Source organism: Vipera berus, assembly GCF_964194415.1.
Source record: "Vipera berus genome assembly, chromosome: 13".
Taxonomy (NCBI): Eukaryota; Metazoa; Chordata; class Lepidosauria; order Squamata; family Viperidae; genus Vipera; species Vipera berus.
The window spans coordinates 15,261,943-15,289,623 of record NC_138216.1 but is presented as its reverse complement, the minus strand read 5'-3'; the positions used below and the strand labels follow the sequence as shown (position 1 = coordinate 15,289,623).

At 41.0% G+C, this 27,681-nt stretch overlaps 1 protein-coding gene across 2 annotated transcripts in view; it reads right to left on the bottom strand.

Annotated features, from left to right (window-relative positions):
- Positions 1–27,681, bottom strand: part of CIAO3 (cytosolic iron-sulfur assembly component 3) — a gene marked incomplete at its 5' end in the record, with an annotated part of 67,581 nt that overhangs the window by 32,376 nt on the left and 7,524 nt on the right. The window lies entirely within an intron of this gene.

Below are 27,681 nucleotides of genomic sequence, written 5' to 3'. Positions count from 1 at the left end.
ATGTCCCTGAGTAAAAACCCCTCCCCTCAGTCCATTTGGTCAGTCCCGGATCAGTTAAGTTTCATGTGTCAAAACCCTTTGTGGGAAAAGAGAACTTCCATACATTTACAACACCGTTGCTTCCTCCCCTTCAAATTCCAATCGGAGATACAAACCAGAATCTCTCTCCCCCCGCCTCTTTCTTTGTTCTTTGTTCTTCTTAGTGCATTTAAGGGATAGAGATGGCCAATTAACATCCTGCACAGATAGGGAGTTAGAAATGAAATATAAATGGATTCTGACATTCAAGCTTCTTAGGTGAATCACAAATATTGCTATCTATGATCTGGTTATAATAATAATAATAAACCTTTATTGTCAAAGTACAACATGTGTACATTGAGATTAGCTGAGCCTCCCCCCGTGCTCTCTCCCCCCAACACACAGTGACAACAAACCCTCCATCCTACCACACCATGTGAACCAACTACACCACACACTGGCCTCCCAAGTCAATTCTGCATAAGATTATGTCCCATTTAAAAGCCTAACAGCCCACGGATAAAAGCTATTTTTCAGTCTGTTGGTACGGCTGGCTATATTCCTATATCTCCTACCGGATGGTAGGAGAGTAGAGATACCGTCCAGGGTGTGAGTCATCCCTGAGAATCTTCCTCACTCTTCCAAGGCAACGAGCCCTGGCGATGTCATCCAGTGGTGTCAGGGAACAGCCCACAATGCCTTGTGCTGTGCTCACTACCCTCTGTAATACTTTCCTGTCCGCGGCTGTCAGACCAGCATACCAAACCACAATACCATACGAGAGGAGGCTCTCTATAGTAGACCGGTAAAAGAGGGTCATTAGCCGTTGTTCTACCCTGTTCTTCCGCAAGACCCTAAGAAAGTGAAGCCTCTGTTGGGCCTTTCTAGCCATCTGGGTTGTGTTAACTTTCCAGGTCAGATCTTCACAGAGGTAGACTCCCAAAAATTGAAAGTGAAGCCTCTGTTGGGCTTATTCATCACCTCTGCCTCTGAAATTTTTTGGGAGTCTACTAAATTGGGTTCCATAAGCATCAACCTTTCCAAGCTTAAAATATAAATAGGAATCAAGATGCCTAACATGGAAAAGAAATGAAGCCAATGCTCTTCACAAGAAAATAAATATTTGGAAAAAAACGAAACAAGATGTAATTTGCTTACAGGAAACTTGTACAAAAAAGCTGAAAATATTTGATATATAAAAATTGGGGGCAAGTATTTATAACTTCAAGGTCAAAGAAGAAAAATACAGTTGTTTTGTATATAAACCCACAATTACTACTATAGTTGATAATGATGACCTTGATAGTTATGTAGGAGTAGAAATCAAGTGGAATGAGACTCAAATTATCAGAATATACATATCTAATGAAAACAAAACTATGTTCTTTGGTTTAAAGTACTAAAAAACTAAAAGATTTAACAACATGAAAGCTGGTGTCTTTTGGGAGATTGGACTTGATTTTTTCCAGAACTAGATAGAAAACAGTTTTCTGCATCAAATTAATGCAAGGTAAACTGCCAAAAATATGTTTTGAAATTATGAAGAACTTTGAGCTCATAGATATATGGAGACACATAAATGGAAATGCTAAAGAACTTACATAATTCTCTGAAAGACACAGATCCTTTTCAAGAATAGACATGTTTTGGATTTCTAAGAAATTAGCTGTATGTATTAGTAAAAACAAAGATACTACCACATGATAACACAGTGACTTTGACATATAAGGGAAAAAACAGAATTTACAGATGGAGATTAAATGAGACTGTCAGAATCCATTTTTATCTCATTTATAACTCCCTCTCTGTGCAAACCCCAAATCTCACCCCCTTACTGGATTCTGCCATTCCCAAGGAGGGAAAGAGAAGACAGGGTTGTTAATTGCCCATCTCTATCCCTTAGATGAAATATTTGCTTATTCAGCCTGCCTGGAGGCCATCACAAAAGATCAGGGAAGAAACCCTCTGAACTACGAAGAACAAAAAAAGGGGGTGGGGAGGGAATTCTGGTTTGTATTTCAGACTGGAATGTGAAGGGGAGGAAGTAATAATGTTGCAAATGTACTGGTGTTTCTCTTTTCCCACTAGGGGTTTTGACACCTGAAACTTGACTGATCCGGTACTGACCAAAAGGACTGAGGGGAGGGGTTATTACTCGGGGACATTTTAAAACAGGGGTGTCCTCCCTCTCACCCTCCCTTCCTCCCTCCCACCCCTCCATTCCTTCCTTCCTCTGTTCTTTCCTTGGTATATGATGGTATATGGTATATGACATACAGTTTATCAATAAATGATTGGAATCTATTCCTGAAGATTCCTTGGCAGCATCACTTACTGATAATTCTAGTCTGTGATTAGCACAATGCCAAACTATAATAGACGGAAAATGTTCTGACAGCAATTTTTTCACTCCACTTTTATATCCTAGTCCTAGTCCTATTAGACCTCTCAGCGGCTTTCGATACCATCGACCATGGTATCCTGCTGCGGCGTCTCAGGGGATTGGGAGTGGGAGGCACAGTTCTTCAGTGGTTCTCCTCCTATCTCCTGGGACGTTCGCAGTCGGTGTTGGCAGGGGGGCAGAGGTCGACCCCGAGGTCTCTCGTTTGTGGAGTTCCTCAGGGGTCGGTCCTATCGCCTCTCCTGTTCAACATCTATATGAAACCGCTGGGTGAGATCATTCGTGGTTTTGGAGTTGGGTATCATCAGTATGCTGATGATACCCAGCTTTTCATTTCGACCCCAAACCACCCCAGTGATGCCCTCGACGTGATGTCCCGTTGCCTGGAGGCGGTTCGGGTCTGGATGGGGAGGAACAGACTTCAACTCAACCCCGACAAGACTGAGTGGCTGTGCATACCGGCATCCCGGGATATTCAGAATATTCCACCTCTTTCCATGGGGGGTGAGTTTTTACCCCCCGTAGATAGGGCTCGCAACTTGGGAGTCCTCCTAGATTCGCGGCTTACTCTGGAAGATCATATAGTGGCTGTGACTAGGGGGGCTTTCGCCCAGGTTCGCCTGGTGTGCCAGTTGCGGCCCTATCTAGACCGGGATGCCCTGTGTACGGTCACTCATGCGCTCGTGACCTCTCGTCTGGACTACTGCAACGCTCTCTACATGGGGCTTCCCTTGAAGACCACTTGGAGGCTCCAGCTGGTACAGAATGCAGCCGCGAGAGTTGTCTTGGGAGTTTCCCGGTACTCCCATGTTACACCTTTGCTCCGCGAGCTGCATTGACTACCAGTTGTCTTCCGGGTGAGGTTCAAGGTTTTGGTAATGGTTTTTAAGGCCCTACATGGCATGGGTCCGGAGTACCTCAGGGATCACCTGCTGCCGGCGTCAACTTCCCTCTGCCCTGTGCATTCCCACAGAGAGGGCCTCCTCAGGGTGCCACCAGTCAGAGAATGTCGGCTGGTGGCCCCCAGGGGGAGGGCCTTCTCTGTGGGCGCCCCGGCTTTATGGAATCAGCTGCCGGTTGAGCTCCGGATGGCACCTGACCTTCGCTCCTTCCGACACGGTCTGAAGACCTACCTATTTGAGCAAGCCGGCCTGGCCTGATGGGGGATGTGCTGGGGTTTTTATTGGGGATTTTTAATATTATTCTACTGTTTATAGTTCGGGCTCTTATTTAATTCTTCTTTAATTTTTGTATTCTGTATTTTTTATGTGCCCTGTTCACCGCCCTGAGTCCTTCGGGAGAAGGGCAGTATACAAATATAATAAATGAAATGAAATGAAATGAAATCCCATCATCTCAGCGGCACCACTGCATACCAGAGAAATCAAATATTTTTTAAAATAATCTTCTGTCATCCCATAAGAGTAAAGACATTAGAGTAAGGAATCAAATATCCCTTCTGCTGTTACTTTTTCAAGTTCTACCAAGTCTAAAAACAAATTTACTGGTGAATTCATTCCCGTACCTTCGATACAGCATCAAACAAATACTATGAGGGTAGGGTTTTTTTGCTTATTGTGGTTGATTCATCAATTATCAATGATTATTATTGGATCAATTTCTTTAACCACAGTTTTCCTCATTTCTTCACTTATATGATTAACAATTATATAATCTTAAAGGGCTTGCCATTGTGACAGATTGCTACCACTGCTCCAGGGTTTGGCTAACTTAAATATGCATAGCATAATTAGATTTATTATTGCTGCTAAAGCTATTGATTACGGATTCACATTTCCCATGGATTGTCTTCTGTCCATGGGAGGGAAGCTTGGTTGATTCTAAATTTCATAATTTTAGTTATTCCTTTGTGGCAGGGTATATATGAGAACAAGCTGCAAAGGTCTTTAAAAACATGTTTCTCACATATTTATATTTTTGAATCATAAATATTAAATCTTTTTTCTTTCCAATGATCCAAACTAGTGCTTTAGAAATATAATTTCCAGTTTTAGCTACAGTAAACAAACAAATTACACTAAAGCTAAATGTAACATTACTTGTTAAAGATATTTACTATATATCAGAATTAGTATTCTTTCAGTCACAATCTTATTCCTATTCAATTTGGCTGATTTTAAAATGTGATGTAAAATCATAAGCACATAAAAAGAAAACAGCAGAAACAGCTGCAAATTAACTCAACAGTTCTATGCTTAGCAACATTTCCATTTAATGAAAGTCCTTGCTCTTTCCAAATCTATTTCAGGGTTTACTTTCTATATACACAAATAATGGGAAATGAGTTTCTGGGCTGGTTCAAATTTTTTACACATTCCAAAAATTCCAGATAATGTATCTGTTCCATATAAATATAAAAGCATGATAGACTCTGTATTTGTACAATGGCCAATTATCTCAGTGTGCAGAAACGTGGATAACTACAAACAGAAGTTGCAAGCCCTCTCCTTGACTTTAGAGTCATCCTGGTGAGATAGTCAGCATATAAATTTAATAAATAACGTTTTTTTCCAAATGCCCCTATCAGCAATTGAATTTGAATGAAATTTCAGAAAAGCAAATGTTCTGTGCTGGTGGTATTAAGCTCCCAAAGATCTAGCATGGGATAAATGAATTCTTCCTAATAAAAACAACTTCCTGCCTTTTTCTAATCATCATTTCTTCCCTACAGCAATTTGGAAAGTAAAACAAAGTGAGACAAACCACTACTCCCTCCATGCAGGGAAAATTTCCTTGAGTCATACTTGGATATCCTATTTGCAAATAATATCTTACTTACCTAGTTGAAATGGTGTAGTAGTTGGAGAGGAGGGAGGAGTGCAAACCTCCTGCCTTCGCTTGCAACATTTGCCTGCTGGGTCTTTTGACAAGCTCAGCAGCAATTCCTATTGGCTTCCAAAAGCCAATAGCATAGCTGACTCAGGAATTCTGGGAGTTGAAGTCCATGAGTCATAAAAGAGCAAAGCCTGCAATAAGCTTAGCCTTAAGCCAATAGCAGCACAGCTTGTGCAAAAGCTTTTTTTTTTTTTGCAAAAAAAAAGGTGCCGGAACGCCGATCTGAGCTTTCTATGAGAAAAAAAGTCCTGGATTTAACGCTGAGCATGTTCTGGCTTTGATGGCTGCTATCAAGTAGTAGATCAGCGCCCGGGCCGAGGTACAGTGGGCCAGTTCTTTGCTCTTTTCAGAGCAGGTCCCCGGGCCGGATGGAACCACGTCAGGTCGCATCCGGCCAGTGGGCCTTGTGTTTGACATGCCTGCTTTAAAAGTATCGATCTGTGAAACAGTTTCCAGATCCTGTCTAGATTATCCACTGTCAACCATGTTTTAGTAAAAGTTCCTGCGGACAAACTTGTCTCCAAGAGTTTTTCTTTCCTAAAATGTTGATTGGAGTGGGTTCTGACATTAGACAGGATCTGCATTAAGAGTCAACCTGGAAGGAAAAACCTTACCGAGGGACTTTGCAAAAAATACAGTGTCTAACGACGAAGCAAGGGAGGAGAAAAGCCCCATGGAAAGGGAATTTCCCCCCCAAACAAAACTCCACCAACGATCGGAAGCTCTGGGGAAGAGGTGGTGGAGACGCACGACTGCAAACCATGGGTGGTCGATGGGCGTTGGAAGGAAAAGCGAGTGGGAAAAGGCATTGAGGAAAGTGACCCTGAGGCAGGGTGGCCACCAACCCGAATGGAGGCAAGAGATGGAGAGCTCCCTGCACGTCAGTGAAGAGGAGTGGATCCTAGAGAAAGGTATTGACCTGATGAAAACCCTTAGCTCACTAAGAGAGGAGAAACCTGAATACCGCAGCCTCAGCAGCGCCTGGGGCCGCAGCTGGAGAGACGGAGGGATCTGGAACCTGTAACACCGGGGCTGTCCGCTGAACCAGGAGCTGCCACCTCAGCAGCAACCACCCCCCGCTGAACCGCAGATGGGGATCAGGATAGGGGGCAATACCGCCCACGGCGTAGACACTGATCCATTCAAAGACTACCACCCCTGGAAGTGAAATTCAGGGGGGAGCCACCACGCATTGGGTTTTTCCTAACTCAAGTCCTCAGTTATATGGAAGAATACGGACGGGACATCCCCAGTGACAAAGCCCGCATCCGCATCGTGCAATCAGCCCTGGATGGACCAGCTGCAGACTGGGTGGTGAACCTGCATGACTCCAACGCCCCAGAACTCAACGACTTCAACCAATTCATGTCATCCTTGAGGAGGCGGTTTGAAGAACCTTTGGCTGATTGTAAGGCCCGGGAGAGAATCAAAACGGTGAGGCAGGGCAGACGGCTGAATATATCCAAGAATTCTGAGCCATTACCAATAAGCTGAACTGGCCGGAAAACATCCTCCTTAGCCATTTCAAAGATGGGCTAAACTACAACCTGTATGATGCTTGCCTGCCTCGAGGAGACCCACACCATCTCGATGACTGGTATGTCCTGGCAGAGAAGGCAGAGATAGACCTACTAAAAAGGCACTGCCGGGGAAAACTATGGGCCTGCCCGCTGCCCAAGCAAACACGCGAGCCAGCGAAACACAGTCCATGGCTAAGAAATCAACAGGCTGTTTCAAATGTGGGAGAGGGCCACCGTGCTGCAGAATGCCGCTCAAAAGCCCCTCAGCACAAATCAGAGGCATCACCCTCCAGGAGACCAGGGAAGTCCCAAGGCAACCCAAAAGAACCTGCCATGAGGGGGACAGAGGCTGTAGAGTCCCCAAACCCTACTAAGGACTGGGAGGGGATTCCGTCCTACACCGCAGGGGTGGTGGACACCTAAGACAGCTCGGAGGGAGAAACATTGGTAAGTGGATCCATTCCATCCATCCTTAAGACAGTGACTATATTAGCTTCCTCCATGCCCAAAGCCATCAAAGTAAAAGCCCTTATAGACTCTGGCTGCACCCTCTGCCTCATCAGCTCGATGCTGGTGGGGAATTTGGGCATTCCGGTGAGAAGACTAAAACAACCAGTCTCTTTTGGCCAGCTAGATGGGTCCATAGCAGAGGGGGTACCCTAGCCACCTTACTAATTCACCTGTCCCTGGGGACCCACGAGGAAGACATAATGTTTGTAGTGACCCCAGGCATGGAATGCCGAATGATTTTAGGACTGGAATGGCTGAAGAAATGGAACCCCTGGGTAAATTGGAGGACAGCAGAACTCAACTTCCCGGAGGGAGAGCACAGGAACGTAAAACCCCAAAGAAAGGAGACAGCATCAGTGGGGGAAGAGAAGAGGTTACCATAAATACAGGAGGAACACAGGGACCTTGCTGAAGTTTTCAGTGAGGAACGGGCAGATGAACTTCCTCCTCACCGGCCCACAGACTGTGCTATAGAATTCAAACCCGGGGCAAAACTCCCGAAGCTCAGGTTGTACTCCATGAGCCCAAAAGAAACAGTGGAGATGGAAAGATTCATTAAAAAAACCTAGAAAGGGGATTTATTGAGCCTGCCAAACCCAAAGTGGCCGCCCTGGTCCTGTTCAGAGAGAAGGACAGCTCACTTCGTTTGTGCGTAGATTATAGGTCTCTGAACACAATTAGTGAATGTAATCTGTATCCCCTACCCCTAATGAAGGCTATGCTATCCCATCTATCGAAAGGAAGGATTTTTACCAAACTAGACCTGAGGGCCTCCTCAGGGTGCCACCGATCAGAGAATGTCGATTGGTGGCCCCCAGGGGGAGGTCCTTCTCTGTGGGCGCCCCGGAGCTATGGAATTGGTTGCCGGTTGAGCTCCGGATGGCGCCCGACCTTCGCTCCTTCCGTCGCGATCTGAAGACATTCTTATTTGAACAAGCCGGCCTGGCCTGAAGGGGAATGGGTAGGGTTTTTATGTCATTTTTAATATCTGTATTTATTGTTTTTAGCTGGGCATATGTTTAATTTTCTTTTAACTTTTGTATTTTTGTATTTTTTATATATTTGCCCTGTTCACCGCCCTGAGTCCTTCGGGAGAAGGGCGGTAGATAAATAAAATAATAATAATAATAATAATAATAATAATAATAATAATAATAATAATAATAATAATAATAATAATAATAATTATTATTATTATTATTATTATTATTATTATTATATTATTATTACTGCATTAGGATTAAGGAAGGAGACAAATGGAAGACTGCATTCAATTGCCCAATGGGTTGCTACCAGTTCAAAGTCCTGCCATTTGGACTGCAAGGGCCCCCACAGTTTTTATGCAATTAATTAATAAAGTGCTAAGAGAACACCTATATAAGGGGGTCCTGGTTTACCTAGATGACATCCTTATCTTCACTGAGACCAAAGAGGAGCATATTAACCTAGTCAGAGCAGTTCTGAAAAAATTGTGGGCTGTCTACCTATATGCTAAATTATCGAAATGTGAATTCCACCAGGAAAGAATAGACTAGCTGGGGTATTGCATATCCCCACAGGGCATCGAAATGGACCCTGAGAAAGTCAAGGCAGTATTAGAATGGGCACCCACCCCCCCCGCACAAGGAAGCAATTGCAAAGTTTCCAGGGATTTGCAAACTTCTACCGCCAATTCATCCCTTTGTTTGCCCAAATAGCCCTGCCGCTCACAAACTTGTTGAAAATGAAAGGGGGGTCCCCAGTGAAACCCAGCCAGCCCCTGAAGTGGACAATGGAATGTCAAGCAGCATTTGAGAGGCTAAAGAGGCTTTTTTCTGCCAAACCTGTATTGAGACACCGAGATCCCGATAAACTTTTGTAATACAGGCAGACGCAAGCGATGTGGTGGTGGGAGCTGGATTATTACAGGAAAATGACGAGGGGGCATTGCAACCATGTGCATATACATCCAGGAAACTCATGGAGACAGAACAACATTGGACCATGTGGGAAAAGGAGGCATACGCTATAAAGTGGTCATTACATACATGGCACCATTTCCTTGAAGGAAATAAAATCACCTTACAAGTCTGGACAGGCCACAAAAATTTGGAAGCACTGGGACTTCCAGGTGGCAAGGCTCCGTTGATGGTGGCCGTTTCGGCCGTCAGCCCCGCTGTTTTCCGTAGAGCTGCCAAAAACAGCTGTTTGGCGGCTCAGAAACCCGCGCCTCGGGAGAAGAGGAGGGGCGGAGCCCAAGTTGCCAAGTGCTTAGGCAGGGGTAGAGCTCCCCTAGATCGCCAGAGTTAAACTCTGGTGGTTGAAGGGTGTGAGCCCCCCCGAAGCCTGAGTTTGCTCTGGACTCCGGGACGCCTCTGCTCCAAGGCTTTGGAGCAGAGCAGGACGCTGCAACCATCCCTGCCATCGATAGTTAATTGTGGATTACTTGGATGCAGGCAGAGCTGTGCAGAAGAACTTTAACTCAGAATACTTTGTGGAAAAAGTTGCAAGCGGTGCGGAAAGTGAAAGTGCGCAATAGAATAAAGTGGTGTTAAAATGGCTTCCAAACCAACTAAAGTTCCTAGAAGTGCTGGTGCCTCGCCAGTTCAGCAGTCTTCATTACAGGCTCTGATGCCTCCTCCTGCGGCACCCGCACCCGCACCAGCTTTAACAATAAAAGATTTGCAGGATGCTTTGCAAGAGGCTTTGAAAAAACAATCTCAGCAAATAGCTGAACTTATTGAGGAGAAGAATACAGAAATAAGAGCAGACATTTTGGTTGCATTTCAAGGGCTTGCTGTTTGTATTGAGCGTCTGGATGAGAGAGTGGAAGAGCTCAGCCAAAATAACATGAAATTAGATGCTAAAATAATGGATACTGAAACTGTGATGGAAAAGATTGATGATGATGTGGTTTTGCTACAGTATCGAGAAATGGAGTTTGCTGTGAGAATCAGGGGTTTGAAAGAAGATCCTAAGGAGAATTTGAAAGAAATATTGGCACAGGCTCTTGAGCAGGTTTTGGAGCTTTCTGCAGAAGATATTATGGTGAATATAGATAAAATATTTCATGTTAATTCTTGGATTGCAAGACAAAGAAAGCTACCTAGAGATGTGGTGGTTTATTTTACGAAGAGAGCAATTAGAAATGAGGTTATTCAAGCCTTCTACAAGATAAAATTTACAGTTGCAGAGCAAGAAGTTTTAATTCTGAAAGAGATTCCTCCAAGAATTTTAAGGAAAAAGAAAGAATTTGCTTTTTTGGCAGAAGAATTAAGGAAACAGGACATCCAGTTTAGATGGGAGATCCCAGTAGGCATGGTGGTGATGCACGCAGGCACGAGATATCGTCTTAACACAGTCTTACAGGCACAAGATTTTTATGCTAATATTTTGAAGGCAGGCTCCCCACCATCCATGGAATTTAAAAGGAGGAATGGCGAAGGAGAGCGTCAGCCACGAAGGGAGAGTATACAAGGAGCTGAAGGAGTTACTCAGCTGAAAGATGGAGAATCCCAGCAAACTACAGGAGTGTATCAGATTCTAGTACCAATGGAAGAGGTTAGAGATCAAAGAATGACACGGGCTGCAACCAGACGAATGAGACAAGAGCAAGAACAACAGAAAGCCATGACCACATCTCAAAAACTTACTTATAGTGAAGCAGTGGGAGGAGCGAAACCGAAGAGAGTGCAGGTGATTCTGGAAGAGGCGCTCCAAAAGCTTCAGGTCGCAAAAGATGGCGACAAAGCTTCTAACTTGGAATGTTAATGGATTAAATTCTCCGCATAAAAGAAAGAATTTCAATATCTAAAACAATTTAAAAATGATGTTATTTGTTTACAGGAAATGCATATTCAAGCAGCTGATCAAAAGTATTTGATAAACTTTAGGCTGGGTACACAGTTTATTGCTTCTGCTCCTGACAAGAAAAATGGAGTTGTTATTTATGTCAAGAATACTTTAACAGCTAGTTTAATTGAAACAGATAAACAAGGAAGATATGTTATAATTGAACTATTAATAGAAGGCAAGAAAATACTTCTGGTTGGATTATATGCTCCTAACCAACAGCAAGGAGAATTTTATAAATTATTACACAGCAAGATTATTCAGTGGGATTACAAATCTTATATTTTTATGGGAGATTGGAATGGCGTTTTGGATGTACAAATGGACAAAAGAGGCCTTTTTAGAAGTATGCCAAGTCATGCTAGACTGCCTAAAATCATTTTTTGAGATGAAGGATGATTTGGAATTGAGAGATGTTTGGAGAGAAAGGAACTTGCAAGAAAAAGACTTTACTTTTTTCTCTGATAGGCATCAATCTTTATCCAAGATTAATTTTGTATTAATTACTAATGATTTTTTTTTCTAGGATTAAGAAGATCAAGATATGTCCAAGAACTATATCTGATCACAGTCCAGTATGGTTGGAGATAGAAAAAGATAATGGAGACAGACGGTCTTGGCGACTAAATGAGAATTTGTTTAGATATCAGGAAAATGTGGAAGAGTGTAAAAAACAGATGAAAAAACTTTTTAAAATTAATATGCATAAGGGTACTCCTATTGAGATGGTTTGGGATGCAAGTAAAGCTTATATGAGAGGAGTGTTAATATATTTGAATAATAAATATAGATGTAAATTGGAATTCAGGCGGAAAGAATTAGAGGAGGAAATTAAGAGAAAAGAAAAGGCTTTAATTTTGAATCCATCTGATGGGAAGATCAAAGAGGTAATTACTTTACTAAGAGGTCAGTTTGATATGTTGATGGCAGATCAAGTGGCAGCTAACTTACGGTATGCTAAACATAACACTTTTTGTAATGCTAATAAACCGGGTAGGTGGTTAGCTTACTTGTTAAGGAAGAAACAAAGGGCACGTAATATAGATAGAATAGAGTACAAGGGTAAAGTGGTGTATCAGCAGAATCTTATTAAAAAGGCTTTTGTTGATTTCTATTCTAAGTTGTATGTTAGAGACAAGATTCAAGATACAGATATAGATAGATACTTGCAGGAAGCTAATATTCCTGTTGTTACACAAGAACAAAGGGAAGGGATGAATCAATTGATAAATGATGAAGAAATTCTTTTAGCAATTAAGCAATTAAAGGTGGGTAAAGCACCAGGAACTGACGGATTGACTGCCGTCTATTATAAAAATTTACAGTCAGAAATGGTGGAACCCTTAAGAGAATTGTTTAGGACAATTCAACTGGGAGGAGAAGTGCCTCCATCATGGAAAACAGCTTTTATTTCGCTGATTACGAAGGAAGATCAAGATGCTACCCAAGCCAAAAACTATAGACCGATATCGCTTTTAAATACTGATTATAAGATATTTGCAAAAAATTTAGCAAATAGATTAATGAAGGTAATGCAGCAAGTGATTCATAGTGATCAAACTGGATTTATAAGTGGTAGACAAATGAAGAATAATGTGAGACATATTGTAGATTTATTGGAATTTTTGGAAAGAAATAATCAGGTCTCTGCAGCGCTGATCTTTTTGGATGCTGAAAAAGCTTTTGATCAATTGGATTGGCAATTTTTGGTGAAAGTATTGGAGAAAATGGAGTTTGGGGAAAAAAATTTACAACCTATTAGAGCAATATATCAGAAGCAAACAGCTCATATAATAGTCAATAGTAGTTTGACAGAAACGTAATATTGAAAAGGGTACAAGACAGGGCTGTCCGTTGTCACCTTTACTGTTTGTTTTAACATTAGAAATATTATTGATTAAAATACGAGATTCAAATAAAATTAAGGGAATTAAAATAAGAGATCAGGATTATAGACTGAGAGCGTTTGCGGACGACCTGGTTATTACAGTAAGTCAACCGACTTACTCAGTTGTAGAGCTGATGGAGATAATAATGTTATATGGGAAAGTTTCTGGATTCAAGATAAATACACAAAAAGCTAAAATATTGTCTAAAAATATGACTACAGAACAAAAGGTTGTTTTAGAAGAGTTAACAGGATTTGAAATAGTTAAAAAGACTAAATATTTGGGGATTTATTTGTCAGCTTCAAATGTGAAGTTATACAAGAATAATTATGAATTGTTATGGGTAAAAACACAAAAAGACCTAGATAGTTGGAAAAAACTACAATTATCCTTATTGGGAAGAATTGCAGCAGTGAAAATGAATGTTTTGCCAAAATTTGTATTTTTGTTTCAAATGATACTTATACTTAAAAAGGATTTAAATTTGGAGGAATGGCAGAAAGGTATTAATACCTTTGGGCGTCCTCCTGGATTCACGACTCAATTTTGAAGACCACATAGGAGCCGTGACCAGGGGGGCTTTTGCACAGGTTCGCCTGGTGCGCCAGTTGCGTCCCTATCTGGACCGAGACGCCCTACGCACAGTTACTCATGCGCTCGTGACCTCCCGTTTGGACTACTGTAACGCTCTCTACATGGGGCTGCCCTTGAAGACCACTCGGAGGCTTCAACTGGTGCAGAATGCAGCCGCGCGAGTTGTAATGGGGGTCTCCCGATACTCCCATGTAACACCTCTACTCCGCGAGCTGCATTGGCTTCCGGTTGCCCTCCGGGTGAAATTCAAGGTGCTGGTTATCACCTATAAAGCCCTACATGGCCTGGGTCCGGGGTATTTGAGGGAACACCTGCTGCCGGCATCAAATGCCCTTCGCCCAGTGCGCTCCCACAGGGAGGGTCTGCTCAGGGTCCCACCGGTAAGAGATTGCCGGCGGGTGACACCCAGGGATAGGGCCTTCTCAGTGGGGGCGCCTGCCCTCTGGAACCAGCTGCCAGTGGAGCTGAGGACTGCCCCCGATCTCCGGTCATTCCGCCGGGGCCTGAAGACCTGGCTCTTCGAGCTCTCGGGCCCAGGCTGAGGAGTAATTTATTTTAATCGGGGTTTTAATTGCACAGGGTTAGTTTAATCTTTTTTAAATTGGTTTTAACTTTTGTATTGCTGGTTTTTTAACTCCCTGTAAACCGCCCTGAGTCCTCAGGGAAAGGGCGGTATATAAATGTAATAAAATAAATAAATAAATAAATAAATAAATAAATAAATAAATAAATTTGTTTGGGCAGGGAAAAAGCCACGAGTTAAATTTAAGATAATGCAAGACACACGTGAAAGAGGTGGTCTTAAAATGCCTAATCTTAAATTATATTATGAGGCTGCTGCTTTATCATCGATAAGTGACTGGTTTAATTTAACACAAGGGAGATTATTAAATCTTGAGGGTTATGATTTGTTATTTGGTTGGCATGCATATTTATTGTATGATAAGAAGGTGGATAATGTGTTTAAGACACATATATTAAGGTATGCTCTGTTGCGAGTATGGAAAAAATATAGACATGTTAAATTATAAGATACCAATTTGGGCAATACCTAAACACGCAATAGAAAATATAAACGTTGGATTTAAACATGATGAGACTACATATAAGGAAATTTTAAGGATAGAAAGGAATGTATGGCAATTAAGGCCATATAATATTTTAAAAGAAAAAAAAGATTTTACAAACTTGGTTCCAGTATGGGCAGTTACAGGCAAGATGGAAAGAGGATCAGAAAGTTGGTTTTTCGATAACTGATGAAAATTTGGTAAAACAAATTAGAGATCAAGGTCGAGCACATATAAGAAGGATATATAATGCATTGATAGAAATTGATTCAGAAATGGAACTTGTTAAAGATTGTATGATAAAGTGGGCTCAGAATTTTCAGGAGGTTATAACAATGGATACTTGGGAAAAGATTTGGGTTAGAAACGTAAAATTTACACAGGCCCAAAATTTAAGAGAGAATTTTTATAAAATGTTTTATAGGTGGCATTTAGATCCTAAAAAACTAGCAAGTATGTATCCGAACTGTCAGCCCAAATGTTGGAGGTGTGGTTGTGAGGATGCAACGTATTTTCATATATGGTGGACTTGTAAAAAAGTCAAAGCTTTTTGGATTAAAATTTGGTGGAATATGCAAAAGATATTTAAGAAAAAGATAAGGTTTTCTCCGCAGTTGTTTTTGTTGGGTATTATTACAGACTTTACTGTTATAGATACTAAATTAATGTTGAATCTAATTACGGCAGCAAGACTTTTAGTAGCGCAATATTGGAAGAAGGAGGAACTGCCGACTATAGAAGAATGGACTTTGAAAGTTTCTAATTTGGCGGAAATGGCAAAGATCTCAGCATATTTGAAAGAACAATCGCAACAGAGATATATTGTGGAATGGAGAAGATGGATTGAATATATTCAGAATAAATATGGGACTAAAAAGTTTCATTTAGCATTTGAATAAGTAGCGGTTTTATACGATGTATTATTAGTTATTTGTTATTTGTTAGTAATATAATTATGACTATGGAGAGTTAAAGCGCGATAGAATTTAATGTTTTATTTTTGTTGTTAGCATATTTTAGCTTTTGTTTGTAAGTCTATACCACAAGTCTGCAACCCGCGGCTCCGGAGCCGCATGCGGCTCTTTGAGCCGTCCCCTGCCGCTCCCAGCCGCCCGGTGCGCACGCACCTCTTCGAACGGGCAGTGGTGCGCGCGCACCTCTCCAAATGGAGAGTGGCACCGCCCGTTCGGAGAGGTGCGCGTGCACCTCTCCGAATGGGCGGAGGTGCGTGCGCACCTCTCCAAACCTTTGGAGAGGTGCACGCGCACCTCCGCGCGAACGGGCAGCGGCGCCGCTCTGGGAAAGCTGCCGCGGCACGTTTGCAGGCTGCCAAAGGCGGCAGCTCTGCAAAAGGACCACGGCAACTTTCCCAACAAGCGGCGTCGCTGCCCGTTCCGAGAGGTGCGCGCGCACCTCTCCGAACGAGCGGAGGTGCGCGCGCACCTCTCCGAACGGGGAGAGGTGCGCGCACACCTCCACGCGAACGGGCAGCGGCGCCGCTCTGGGAAAGCTGCCGCGGCACGCTTGCAGGCTGCTGAAAGCGGCAGCTCTGCAAACGGGCCGTCACCGTCGTGCAACCAGTTCCATCATACATTAAAAAAATGGCAACCGTGCGCATCCACACATGCGCAAAATGTTTTGCGCATGCGCAAAGCATTTTTTGTGCATGCGCGTGCATGGACGCACACACGCGGCTCCCACTTTTCTAATTAAATAGTACTAAAAACACCCAGGAAACTCACTCCTAAGCAAGCCCACTGGTCCCAACATTTTCACCGATTCCGTTTCACTCTCAAACACTTACCAGGGGGAAAGAATTTCCTGGCTGATGCATTATCTCGCTTGCCCCAATATAATAGCACACGGGTCACTGACTCTAAACTACATTTGCCCGAACAAGAACTGGCATCACCAGTAACCACCAGGACCCAAGCTAAATTAAAGCCACGGGTGGATAGCCAAACTGAAATAGAATTCCGAAAGTCTTTGGAAACTGATGAATGGTTCCAGAAAAATAGACAAGTGTGCACAATCAAAGATGGACTACCCTGGGTGAGTGAGAAGTTATAAATACCTGCCACCCAGAGGATTAATTTCATGCAGTTGTGCCATGATACAAAATCAGCAGGACATTTTGGGTTTGTAAAAACCCTACACTTAAAAGGCAATTTTGGTGGCAATCCATGATAAAGGACATAGAAAGCTATGTGGCCAGCTGCCAAACCTGCGTGACAGCTAAGAGGCTGCAAGGGAAGTCACCAGAACTGTTACAACCAGTGACGAACCCCTCAGCCCCATGGAAAGAGATAGCCATGGATTTTATAGTGGAATTAGCAGAAAGCAATGGGAACACTGTAATCTGTATGGTCACAGACTTGTTCTCCAAACAGGTGCACTTCATCCCTTGCCAAAAAATCCCCACCACAAAAGCCTTAGTGAAACTTTTCATGCAGCATATTTACAGATTGCATGGGGCACCACAACGCATCATATCTGATAGGGGGGTGCAATTGACGTCAGCATTTTGGAAAGAATTTTTATCCCTTTTAGGAACCACTCAGGGACTGACATCTAGTCATCATCCTCAAGGAAACGGTCAATATGAAAAATTGAACTCAGTAGTTGAGCAATATTTAAGATGCTTTATTAATTTCCAGCAAACAAATTGGACGGACCTACTCCCTTTCGCAGAAGTGGCATATAATAATGCAGTCCACTCCAGCAAAGGGTACACTCCTTTTCAAATAGCTACTGGTCAAAGTTTGAATCCCACGTCTGAACGAACCCCAAACGAACCGGTAATCCCATCACTTGAAGGAATGGATTGTACAATTACAAAACATCTGGCCAATCATTAGGAAAGCTTTAGACGAAGCTAGACAAGCATACAAAGCACACAAAAAGAGAGTCAATCCCACACCATTCAGGGTGGGAGAGATGGTATACTTATCCACAAAATACCTTAAATCCCTACAACCCTGTAAAAACTCAGACCAAAATATATTGGACATTTTCCTATTTAAAGAATCATAAACCCAGTAATAGTAGAATTAGAATTACCCAAAAATGTTAGGCAGATACACCCAATTTTTCACTGCAGTTTACTAAAAAGGGAAGTCACCCCTACGATCAACCCCCACCCCGACTTCCTATCATAATTGAAGGAGAACAACACTTCGAGTTAAAATAAATCCTGGATTCTAGGAAACACCATGGAGCAACTGAATACTTAGTAACTTGGAAACACCTCCCCTCCTCTGAAAATGAGTGGGTCAGTAAAGATCACATTAGAGCACCCAAGTTGCTTAAAAAGTTTCATACAGAATATCCTAACAAATTGGGCTAACATTTATATTTTGTTTTCCTCTACAGGGGGACCTCTCTTTTTTTTAAAACGAGGGCAGCAAGTCAGAATCCATTTTAGTCTCATTTCTAACTCCCTCTTTGTGCAAAACCCAAATCTCACCCCCTTACTGGATTCTGCCATTCCCAAGGAGGGAAAGAGAAGACAGGGTTGTTAATTGCCCATCTCTATCCCTTAGATGCAATATTTCTTTATTCAGCCTGCCTGGAGGCCATCACAAAAGACCAGGGAAGAAACCCTCTGAACTACGAAGAACAAAAAAGGGGGTGGGGAGGGAATTCTGGTTTGTATCTCAGACTGGAATGTGAAGGGGAAGAAGTAATAATGTTGCAAATGTACTGGTGTTTCTCTTTTCCCACTAGGGGTTTTAACACCTGAAACTTGATTGATCCGGCACTGACCAAAAGCACTGAGGGGAGGGGTTATTACTCGGGGACACTTTAAAAGTATCGATCTGTGAGACAGTTTTCAGATCCCGTTTAGATTATCCACTGTCAACCATGTTTTAATAATAATAAACCTTTATTGTCAAAGTACAACGTGTACATTGAGATTAGCTGAGCCTCCCCTGTGCTCTCTCCCCCCAACACACAGTGACAACAAACCCTCCATCCCACCACACTGTGTGAACCAACTACACCACACACCGGCCTCCCAAGTCAATTCTGCATAAGATTATGTCTTTAGAACTTTAGAAGATATAGCCGCCATTTTCACCCACTATTGTTAGCTACGCACTTTCACTTACGGATTCAGCAAAGTCCATTGAATTAAAGATCAACACCTCATCTTCACCAAAATCTCCTGCATCGCTCTGCCTGCGTCCTCGTTCTCAAAGGCTCTTCCTTGCTAGCAGGGATGGTTGCGAACGCCCTGTTCTGCTCCAAAAAACCCGGAGCAGAGACGCCTTGCAGTCCGGAGCATGCCCAGGCTTCGGGGGGGCTCAATCCTTCCGCCGCCAAAACTTTAAGTTCTGGCGGCCCCGGAGAGCTCTACCCCTACCTGGACGCTCACCCCCTCCTCTTCTCCCGAGGTGGGGGCTTCCGAGCCGCCGAACAGCTGATCGGCGCTGTTTTCGGCAGCTCTACGGAGCCGCGAGGCTGACAGCCAAGAAATGGCTGCCTCCGGCGACGCCTTGCCATATTAGAATGGAAGCCAAAATGACAGAAACTGAAAATGTGATAGAGAAAATGGATTATGATTTGATTTCAACACAGTATTATCAGATGGAATTTGCTTTAAAAATTAGAGGTCTGAAAGAAAATCCTAAGGAAAATTTGAAGAAAATGGTTTCTGAGGCTTTGGAAGGGGTGCTGGGACGACCAGCAGATGAAATAATGGAAGATATAGATAAAATTTTTCGTGTTAATTCGTGGATCGCAAGACAAAGAAAACTACCCAGAGATGTGGTGGTTTACTTTACAAAGAGAATGATTAGAAATGAAGTTATCCAGGCCTCCTACAATATTGATTTTGTAATTGCTGATTTTAAAAGAGATCCCTGCAAAAGTTTTAAGAAAAAGGAAGGAATTTGCTTTTTTGACACAAGAATTGAGACGACGTAATATCAAGTTTAGATGGCAAATACCAGTGGGTATGGTGGTGACATATGAAGGTACGAGGTATTGCTTTACCACGGTGATTCAGGCACGTGATTTCTACAGTAATGTTTTAAAAGCAGTCCCCATACCATCTTTGGAATCTACAAAGAAAAAAGGTGAGAGAGAGTCTCAATGTTCCAGAGAGAACCTGCAAGTTGCTGGAGGGTTAACGCAGACAGATGTGAAAGGTACAGGAGTGGATCAAATTTCATTACCACTGGAGAAGGCCAGAAATGGGAAGAGGTGTGCTGCTTCTGGACGAATGAATCAAGCCTGAAGACTTAGTCACGTAATTGTAAGAGACAACAATGTAATAAGGATTATGGGAATTGGAATTGCTAGAAGGACTAAATATTTGGGGATATATTTTTACCCTTATAAAATAATTATGTAATACTTTGTGTTGTTTTAGTTTTAAGATGATTATGAAAAGTTAATTGGGAAGATTTGTAGTAGTGTTTATTGATATTCTGTAGGTTATGATTTGTTATTTGGATGGGAAATTTTAAGCTTGGAAGGTAATGTATGGTATTTTAAGTTGTATAATACATTAGGAGAAGGGAAGGTTGTATAAACCTGGTTTTAGTATGTTGAAGCTTAGTTGGGTAGAAGAATAGTTTTATAAAATTGATATAAATTGTTTTCTTTGTGATTGAAGCTAACTTGTAATATTTTCATGGGTAATATTGGAATAGGTAATAGAATATAAGAATATAAGAATGATGTGATTATATAAAAAAATTTTAAGTTTAGAAAGTAACCTATGGTATTTTAAGTTGTATAATACATTAGGATAAGATGAATTTAAAGCTTAGTTGGAATGAGGAATAACTTTAGATAATTGACATAAATTGGTTTATTTGGGATTGTTTTTATTGGGTATTAGATTGAAGTATTATTTTGTATTTGAATAATCACTGATATGATATATATATATGTATGTTTGGAATTTACCTGTATGAGTTAAAGTTTGATAGTTTAAATAGTTTAGGATTGTTTGCGTAAGTTAGATTATGATTGTTTGTACTTTTTATACCCTGTGTTTTGGTATTAGGTTAGAAAGTATTATTTTGTATTTGTATAATTATTGATATGATATATATATATATGTTTGGAGTTTACCTATATGAGTTAAAGTTCGATAGTTTAAATAGTTTAGGATTGTTTGCGTAAGTTAGATTATGATTGTTTGTATTTTTATACCCTGTATTTTGCTCTGGGAAGTGGGGGGGGGAAGGGAAAGGGAGGGAGGGGTTGGGGAGGGTTGGGGAGGGGGAAGAGGGTGGGAAGGGAGGGGGTTGGGAGGGGTTTTTTTCTTTTTTTTGGTTTGTTAAAGATAAAATGTATTGTAAAACTTTTTAATAAAAAAAAGAAAGCGAAGCCTCTGTTGGGCCTTTCTAGCCACCTGGGTTGTGTTAACTTTCCAGGTCAGATCTTCACAGAGGTAGACTCCCAGAAATTTAAAGTTTAAATTTAAAATTTAAACTTTTAGTAAAAGTTCCTGCTTGGACAAACTTGTCTCCAAGAGTTTTTCTTTCCTAAAATGTGGATTCTGACAGAGACTTTGTTACAAAAAGAATATGTAATTGAGGACTATAAATAAAGATTTTTTAAAAGAATAATCGAAATAAAACTATGAATGCAAGGACAAAATGGGACACAAGTAAAGCTTTTATAACAGGACAATTTATAAAGAGCAACAAGGATTATAAAGGGATTGGAAGCTAAAACATATGAAGAACAGTTGCAGGAACTGGGTATGGCTAGTTTAGGAAAAAGAAAGACTAGGGAAGACATGATAGCAGTGCTCCAATATTTGAGGGCCTGCCACAAAAGGAGGGGGTGTCAACAAGACAAGCAGCAAAGGATGGGACTTCCGGGTGGCTCTCCAGTGTCGCGGACGGTCGGAATTGACTGCCGGCCCTTCGTTTCTGTTTAAACCGCAGAGCAGTTGCTCCGTGGCGTGAAAACCCCACTCCTCGGGTGAAGAGGGGAGGGGGAGTTCCCAGGTAGGGGCAGAGCCCCCTTAGAGCCCCAGAACATTTGTTCTGGGGCTTGAAGGGTGAGGGTTCCTCCAAAGACTGGGAATCTCCAGAGCAGAAGACTCTTCTGCTAATCCACTCCTGCGGATCTGATTGACATCTAGAAACACTGTTGCAGCAGAGCGGAGACAGGAGCCCTACAAACAGCAAGTACAAGGCTTTAACCCTCAAAGAACAATTCTTTTTTCGTCATGCTTACTATTTGGAAAAGAAAGGGAAAATGGTGCCCGAGTGAACAGGGAAAAGAGAGGGGAAGAACTTTCTTTTTTCTTTTTTATAAGAGGAGAAGGGGCTTTTCTTTTTTTTCCCCTCTCTCACTCTTTTTATAGTGAAAGTGTTTGCTGGGAGATTGAGGAGGAATTGGACTTTAAATTTGCTCTGCCTGAACTTACAAGATTTGGTTTTAGCTGTTAAAGGAGAAGAAAAGTGAAAGTGTGAATGGAGAGTTAACTGGCTATAAAATGGCTTCTAAGCCTCCTAGAATCCCTGTTACTAAAAGTGCAGGGACATCGCCTGTTCAGCAATCTGGATTGCAGTCTTTGACATCACCCCCCGCAGCTTTTCCATCTGTAATGTTAAAGGACTTGCAAGATGCTTTAAAAGCGGCCTTAGCCACTCAGTCTGAAAAAATAACTGAAAAAATAACTGAACAGGTGGCTGAGCTTATTGAGGATAAGAACAAGGAAATGCGGGAGGACATTCTGTTAGCACTTCAGGGGCTGGCAAGATGTATTGAGACTCTGAATGAACGGGTGGAAGAAGTAAAACAAAATAATTTGATGATGGAGGCCAAAATGGGTGAAGCTGAATTTAAAATGGACAAAATGGATGAAGAGGTTCTGATGATACAGTACAGAGATATGGAGTTTGCCCTGAGGCTTTCAGGCTTGAAAGAGAATTCTCAGGAGAATTTGGAAGAGATGCTGGTGGATGCTTTGGCACCTAATTTGGGGTTTCAACCCGAAGAATTCTTTGGCGAGATAGATAAAGTCTTCAGAGTTAACTCTTGGATTGCCAGGCAGAGGAAATTGTCAACAGATGTGGTGGTGTACTTTACGAAGAGGAGGATAAGATATGAGATTATCCAAATTTTTTATAATAAGAGATTTACAATTGCTGGTCAAGAGGTGTTGATTCTGAAAGAGATTCCCCCAAAAGTTTTGAGAAAAAGAAAAGAATTTGCTTTTTTGGCAGATGAATTGAAAAAACAACAGCTTCAGTTCAGATGGGAAATACCAATGGGGATTGTGGTAAATTATGCTGGAATAAGATACCGTCTCAATACAGTTTTGAAGGCGCGAGATTTTTATACTAATGTATTGAAAGCAGGTTCACCGCCATCTACAGAAGATAAAGAAGGAAAGGATGAAGGAGAGCAACAGTCACAAGAAAAACAGCAATTTTCGGAAACTGTGCAACCCTTGGCTTTAGTAGAAGAAACTTCAACTCAAAGAATAACACGGGCTGCATCTAGACGTAAGGCACAACAACAACAGCAACAGGATCAACGTTTGATGATTACAACTCAAGAATCAAGTGAAGCAGTAGGAGGAGCGAGGCCGAACAGGCAGATTTCTGAAGGTGGCGCTCCGGAGGCTTCAGGTGGCGCTCCGGAGGCTTCAAGTCGCAAAAGATGGCAACAAAATTCCTGACTTGGAATGTTAATGGTTTGAATTCACCACAAAAGAGGAAGAAAATATTTCAGTATTTGAAACATTTTAAAAATGATGTTGTATGCTTGCAAGAGACGCATATTCAGGTATCTGATCAGAAATATCTGATAAATTTGAGACTGGGTACACAATTTATTGCATCCGCTCCAGAGAAGAAAAATGGTGTAGTAATATATGTGAAGAAGGGTTTGATAGCCAAATTAATAGAAGCAGATATACAAGGAAGATATATTATTATTGAACTTTTGATTGAAGGGAAGAAAATACTTTTAATTGGAATATATGCTCCTAATCAACCAAAAGAAGAATTTTATAAATTGCTACATAACAAAATAATTCAATGGGATTACAAGTCTTGAATTTTAATGGGAGACTGGAATGGTGTGATGGACACACAGAAGGATAAGAAAGGATTTTTTAAAAATACTCCTAATCATGCTAGATTGCCTAGATCTTTTTTTGATTTGAAAGATGATTTGGAATTGAGAGATATTTGGAGAGAAAGAAACGTAGATGAAAAGGATTTTACTTTTTTTTCTGACAGACATCAATCTTTTTCGAGGATTGATTTTATACTGATTACTAATGATTTTTTTCTAGGATTAAGAAGATCAAGATATGTCCAAGAACCTTATCGGACCATAGTCCAGTTTGGATGGAATTGGATAAGGGTAACGGTGATAGAAGATCATGGAGATTAAATGAAAATTTATTTAGATATGTAGAAAATGTGGAAGAATGTAAAAAGCAGATGAAAGAATTTTTTATTATGAATATGCACAAAGGCACCTCTATTGAAATGGTATGGGATGCAAGTAAAGCTTACATGAGAGGAGTCTTGATATATCTGAATAATAAATATAGACGTAGATTGGAATTTAAGTGTAAAGAAATAGAGGAAATAAAGAGGAAAGAGAAAGCTTTTACTATGGATCCATCTGATAAGAGGCTAAAAGAATCAATTAATTTGTTAAGAAGTCAGTTTGATATGCTAATGGCGGACGAGGTGGCAACTAATTTAAGATATGATAAACATAACATTTTTAATAATGCAAATAAACCTGGTAGGTGGTTAGCTTATTTATTAAGGAAAAAGCAAAGATCTCGTCATATAGATAGGGGTAAAGAAGTGTTTCAGCAAAATCTCATTAAAAAGGCCTTTGTTGAATTTTATTCTAAGCTGTATGCAAGGGATAAAAGTCAAGGTTTAGACATAGTTATTTGCAAGGAGTGAAGATCCCGCCGCTCACACAAGAGCAACGGGAAGAGATGAATCAATTGATAACCACTGAAGAAATTATTCTAGCAATTAAACAATTAAAAGTAGGAAAGGCACCTGGGACAGATGGATTGACTGCTACTTATTATAAAAATTTACAATTAGAGATGGTGGAACCTTTAAAACAATTGTTTAGAATAATTCAATCCGGAGGGGAGGTACCTCCATCGTGGAAAACAGCATTTATAATGTTGATTCCAAAGGAAGATCAAGATCCTGTACAAACCAAAAATTATAGACCTATATTGTTGTTAAATACTGATTACAAGATATTTGCAAAAATTTTAGCAAATAGATTGATGAAGGTTATGCAACAAATGATTTATACTGATCAAACAGGATTCATAAGCGGTAGGCAAATGAAAAATAACGTAAGACACATTGTAAATGTATTAGAATATTTAGAAAGAAATAACCAAGTCCATGCAGATTTTTTTGGACGCTGAAAAAGCCTTCGATCAATTGGATTGGCAATTCTTATTTAAGGTGTTAAGAGAACATGCAGTTTGGGGATACGTTTTTACAGCCTATTAGGGCTATATATCAAAAACAAACAGCACAAATAATAATTAATGGTAGCTTATCAGAAGTTTGTAAAATTGAAAAGGGTACAAGACAGGGATGTCCACTATCACCATTGTTGTTTGTTTTAACATTGGAAATATTATTGATTAAAATATATGACTCAAAGAAAATACAGGGAATTAAGATTAGAGATCAAGATTATAGATTGAGGGCGTTTGCAGATGACTTGGTTATTACATTAAGTCAATCAATTCAATCAGTTTTGGACTTAATGGAAATAATTTTACAATATGGACAAGTTTCTGGATTTAAGGTAAACAGACAAAAAACTAAGATACTGTCTAAAAATATGACCATAGAACAAAAGGTAGCCTTAGAAAAATTAATGGGATTTTAAATAGTTAAAAAGGTTAAATATTTGGGGGTACATCTTTCAGCTTCAAATACTAAACTATATAAGATTAATTATGAATTTTTATGGTCCAAAATACAAAAAGAGCTTGATAGCTAGTGTCAGAATCCATTTATATCATATTCATAAATGTATATTTAAAACATTATTCCATGGATTCTGCCATCTCCCGAAGAGAAGAGAATGGATGTGCACCACAACACATCATATCTGACAGGGGGGTGCAATTTACCTCAGCATTTTGGAAGGAAATTTTATCTCTGTTAGGAACTACCCAAAGACTGACATCTAGTCATCATCCTCAGGGGAATGGCCAATCGGAACGGTCTAACGCAGTACTTGAGCAATATTTAAGATGTTATATAAGTTTCCAACAGTCGGACTGGTCAGACCTACTGCCTTTTGCAGAAGTGGCATATAACAACGCAGTTCACTCCAGCACAGGTTACACTCCTTTTCAAGTAGCCACAGGCCAGAGCTTCAACCCCATACCTGATCTAACCCCAAAAGAACCGGTAATTCCAGAACTAAAGGAATGGATTGCTCAGTTACAATACACCTGGCCTATTGTCAGAAAAGCGTTAACAGAGGCTAGATTAGCACACAAGACACAGGCAGACAAGAAAAGAACCGATCCCACACTGTTCAAGGTGGGAGAGATGGTATATCTGTCTACAAAATACCTTAAGTCTCTCCAACCCTGTAAAAAACTAGGACCAAAATACATTGGACCTTTTCCAATTAAAAGAATCATAAACCCAGTTACAGTTGAATTAGGACTACCTAAAAATCTTAGACGAATACACCCAATCTTTCACTGCAGTCTAATAAAGAGAGAACAACAATCTCCCCTACGAACAAAAATTCCACCACCACCACCTCCCAACATGGTGGAAGGGGAACAACATTTTGAGGTGAAAGAAATTCTGGATTCCAGGAAACATCATGGAACAACCCAATATTTAGTGGCTTGGAAACACCTCCCCTCCTCAGAAAATGAATGGGTCAGCAAACGCCACGTTAAAGCACCAAAGCTGCTTAAGAGATTTCATACAGAATATCAGAACAAACCAAATTAACATTTACATATGTTTTTTTTTCTTTTCTTTTCTCCCCCTACAGATGGACACATCTTTTTTCTAAGGAGAGCGGACTGTCAGAATCCATTTATATCATATTCATAAATGTATGTTTAAAACATTATTCCATGGAATCTGCCATCTCCCGAAGAGAAGAGAATGTATGTGTATTGAACCGGTATTAGGCATTTCAAAGGAAAGGAGAAGCCTTTTGAACTGGGGAAACAAAAGGGAGGGCTAGCATCTGGCTTGTGTCACGGAAGAGAGCAATAAACATAAAAGGTCCTAAGTTCCATCTTCCCACGAGAGGGATGATACGAGATAAAGGATGGGGGACTGACCAAATGGAGCTAAGGGGGGTTAAACCGGGAACTCTATATAAGGGTTTAGTTCGTGGAATAATATTAAGTCCTGTCTCATTTCCTACAACCAAGCATGTCATAGTAAAGATTCTTTTTGGAATAGATTTGACTCCAAGAATTTTGTCTTCCTAAGACGTGGTTTGGGGTGGGTCTTGACAGCTAGAGAAAATTACAACTGTCATTATTGGGAAGAATTGCAGCTGTGAAAATAAATGTTTTACCTAAATTTTTATTTTTATTTCAAATGATACCTATACTTAAAAAAGATTCAAATTTGGAGGAATGACAGAGAGGTATTAATAAATTTATTTGGGCAGGGAAGAGACCGAGAGTTAAATTTAAGATAATTTTTTATTTTTATTTTAATTCCATTTATATCCCGCCCTTCTCCGAAGACTCAGGGCGGCTTACAAGCTTAGCAGTAGCCTTCATTCTATGTATATGCCTGCTAATTAGGGCTTTCACACTCACCCCAAGCGGCATTATTACAAAGTCAGCTTATTGCCCCCAACAATCTGGGTCCTCATTTTACCTACCTCAGAAGGATGGAAGGCTGAGTCAACCTTGAGCCTGGTGGGATGCGAACCTGCACTAATTGCAGGCAGCTGGTGTTACTTAAGGAGGCATTAGCCCACTGCTCCACTAAGGCTCAATG